Raw genomic sequence first — 3,581 nt, 5'->3', positions numbered from 1 at the left:
ACCAGGAGATAGTTGTGCCTTCTTTGTGTCCTAATCCAGTTTCAAAGAAGGAACGTTTGTTGCACAACTTGGATGTAGTTCGTGCTCTCAAATTTTACTTAGCAGCTACTAAGGATTTCAGACAAACTTTGTCTTTGTTTGTTGTTTATTCTGGTAAACGGAGAGGTCAAAAAGCAACTTCTACCTCTCTCTCCTTCTGGATTAAAAGCATTATCCGATTGGCTTATGAGACTGCCGGACGGCAGCCTCCTGAAAGAATCACAGCTCACTCCACTAGGGCTGTGGCTTCCACATGGGCCTTCAAGAACGAGGCTTCTGTTGATCAGATATGTAAGGCAGCGACTTGGTCTTCACTGCACACTTTTTCTAAATTTTACAAATTTGATACTTTTGCTTCTTCTGAGGCTATTTTTGGGAGAAAGGTTTTGCAAGCCGTGGTGCCTTCCATTTAGGTGACCTGATTTGCTCCCTCCCTTCATCCGTGTCCTAAAGCTTTGGTATTGGTTCCCACAAGTAAGGATGACGCCGTGGACCGGACACACCTATGTTGGAGAAAACAGAATTTATGTTTACCTGATAAATTACTTTCTCCAACGGTGTGTCCGGTCCACGGCCCGCCCTGGTTTTTTTAATCAGGTCTGATAATTTATTTTCTTTAACTACAGTCACCACGGTAACATATGGTTTCTCCTATGCAAATATTCCTCCTTAACGTCGGTCGAATGACTGGGGTAGGCGGAGCCTAGGAGGGATCATGTGACCAGCTTTGCTGGGCTCTTTGCCATTTCCTGTTGGGGAAGAGAATATCCCACAAGTAAGGATGACGCCGTGGACCGGACACACCGTTGGAGAAAGTAATTTATCAGGTAAACATAAATTCTGTTTTTTGCAAAATATGACAGTCAAGGACAATGACATTATTTTTGGAACAAAAGAACGTTACAACATCCGATTGTACGATTTTACTTTAAAAATGTTAATTGTTATTAAATGTATAATTATTTTGTTTATGTTAATTTTGTATAAAGAGAATAGTTTATAGAGTAATGTGCTAAACCTTACCGTTACACTATAAGGCCTAGCAAAGGGGTGGACTGTAAGATTTTAATGAGTATATAAATGGTGTCCATATTGTTATAGAGAAGGTTAGTGTGTCCTTATGACTATTTTAACCTCAGCCATGGTATAATGCTGACCTAGTCAGTAAGCAAGCATATAATATATATGGATATGGGAGTGACAAGTATTGCAAAGGGCTTCAAATAACTCACAATACCTAGTTTGGAACATGGCCAAAAGTGTATTATCAGCAGTTTTAAAGGGTATACGAATTAGGGAGAAATAATGGTAGACAGAGTTCATCTTTGGAAGGGAAACACCAACGATAAAAGCTGTAACCAAGACTCCCACAAGAAACAAACGGGGTAATATTCATTTTATGTATTATTTCTCTGTTAAATTGTTTTTATGTGTTTAACCTTGTAAACAATAACATGTAATCTTGTTATTTATCTATTCTTTAATAAATGTGTGATGGTTTAAATAGTTGAAGGTAGTATGGTTGTCTGTGCCTGGAGGGTTTAAAAGATATACAGTACGGTATATGAAATTCGTTTGTACAGGGCCGATTATTAATATATTTATATATTAATTTTTAGACGTGAATGGTTTTTAACATAAGATCCTTTGGTTATTTAAGAGTAATTTCTTACATAATAATTCATTTTCTCTCTTTCCACCTCTCCAGTCAGGTGTTACTTTACAGATACCCATGTATTTAAAACTTTAGTATTTTCTTCCATGGCACTCCTTTAAATGCTTATGCAATGGGATATCTTAATTTCTTTTACAAGATATACCAAGTCCACGGTTTCATCCTTTACTTGTGGGATATAATCCTCCTGTTAACAGGAAGTGGCAAAGAGCACCACATCAGAGCTGCTATATAGCTCCTTCCCTAACTCCTCCCCCAAGTCATTCTCTTTGCCTATGCATAGCAATAGGAAGGGTAAAGTTTATGTGGTGATAAAAAGATAGTTTAGTTTTTCTTCAATCAAGATTTTTTTTATTTTAAATGGTACCGGTGAGTACTGTTTTTACTCTGGCATGATAGGGAAGAAGAATCATGCCTTGAGTCTGATGATCTTAGCAGTAGTAACTAAGATCGATTTTCGTTCCCACTAGTGATGCTGAGGAAGTACAGGAGAAGTCTTCAGTATGGGGGAACGTTTTCTTGCTGCAAGCAATTTCAAGGTATGTGCAGTCATTTATATTCTGAGGAGACATGATATATCAGAATCTGGCTGACATATTCCCTATGAGGGGCAAGGGTAAGCAGTAGTCCTTATTATGGGGTGATACTGTGGTAGCCTGTATATTTTTATCCCAGTCTAAATTTCTGGGGATACTTAAGGGCTATGTGGTTAGACTTATAAACAGCAATCAAACAGATCACAGTTCCGATGCAAGGAAAGGCAGGGAGAGATATCGGTAATTAAAATGATATAAATGTATTATTGCTTACATTAAAAAATGTTTCACAAGGCACAGCAAACAAAAAAGACTTTCGGCTGACGCGTTTCCTGCCTTAGCGGCAGTTCATCAGAGCACAAGATTCAGTGTTAGCAGCAGGTGTTTAATCAGGTATGGGTCTGAACCTTGACCAATCATAGTAAACAGATCGGGTGTAAAAGTTAACCCTATCATTACCCAAATTGACTATCTAACTTCTGCGGCTAACACTGTATTAATCACACAAACAGTACAACTTAAAACTAAAGACTAAAAACATGTAAATCTATAACATACTATAGCTTTCTGGAAACAATGTGAAGTATAACGATAGGAAAAAAAAAAAAATTAAATTATATATATATATATCTTTCTTTTTCTGATCTCTTATTTTTTAGATTTAGGTTATACTCTGTAGATGTAATACAGGTAGAACACAAGACAGCTGATGCAACAGTGTAGCTATAAAAGTATACAAAGTCAAATACAACTTGATGTAAGTAAGCAAGTGCAGCAGCCGTCTCCTATGTTCTAAACCCAACGAAATCTAGTAAAAAATATACACGATCGTATACTCAAAAGAATTGTTCACTATGGGACTTTTGTTGAAAAGGCAGTGTGAGATAGCTTACCACAAAATAAGGAATGTCAATATTTTCATATGTAAATACCTTAATACAACAATTAGTAAGCTCATCTTACAAGCATCATCATATCTTATAATGTTTTATAATATCGAATTCTGTTAGATGAAGATTAACCTGTCGGTAAAGCAGATTATATTGCAAAGAGTCACATCAGGACACTAATTAGAGCTACTGGATGTTTACCTATCAATATACAATTTAATATCACTAATTTTATTAATACCCATAGGGCTTCCAGTTTTGAGGGTATATATCCAAAAAACTTCTCGCTTGGCGAGAGCTTTGTATCTATCCCCACCTCTTATGCCTAATTTAACCTGTTCAATACCTTGAAACTTGAACACACTGAACTTATCATTATGAGAGAAAAAGTGTTTCGCAACAGGAGTTTTAGGCTCCTCAGCTTCTAGGGACAAAAGATGC

Source organism: Bombina bombina, chromosome 7 (assembly GCF_027579735.1).
Source record: "Bombina bombina isolate aBomBom1 chromosome 7, aBomBom1.pri, whole genome shotgun sequence".
Taxonomy (NCBI): domain Eukaryota; kingdom Metazoa; phylum Chordata; class Amphibia; order Anura; family Bombinatoridae; genus Bombina; species Bombina bombina.
The sequence above is the reverse complement of the archived record's forward strand: the minus strand, read 5'-3'. Positions refer to the sequence as shown.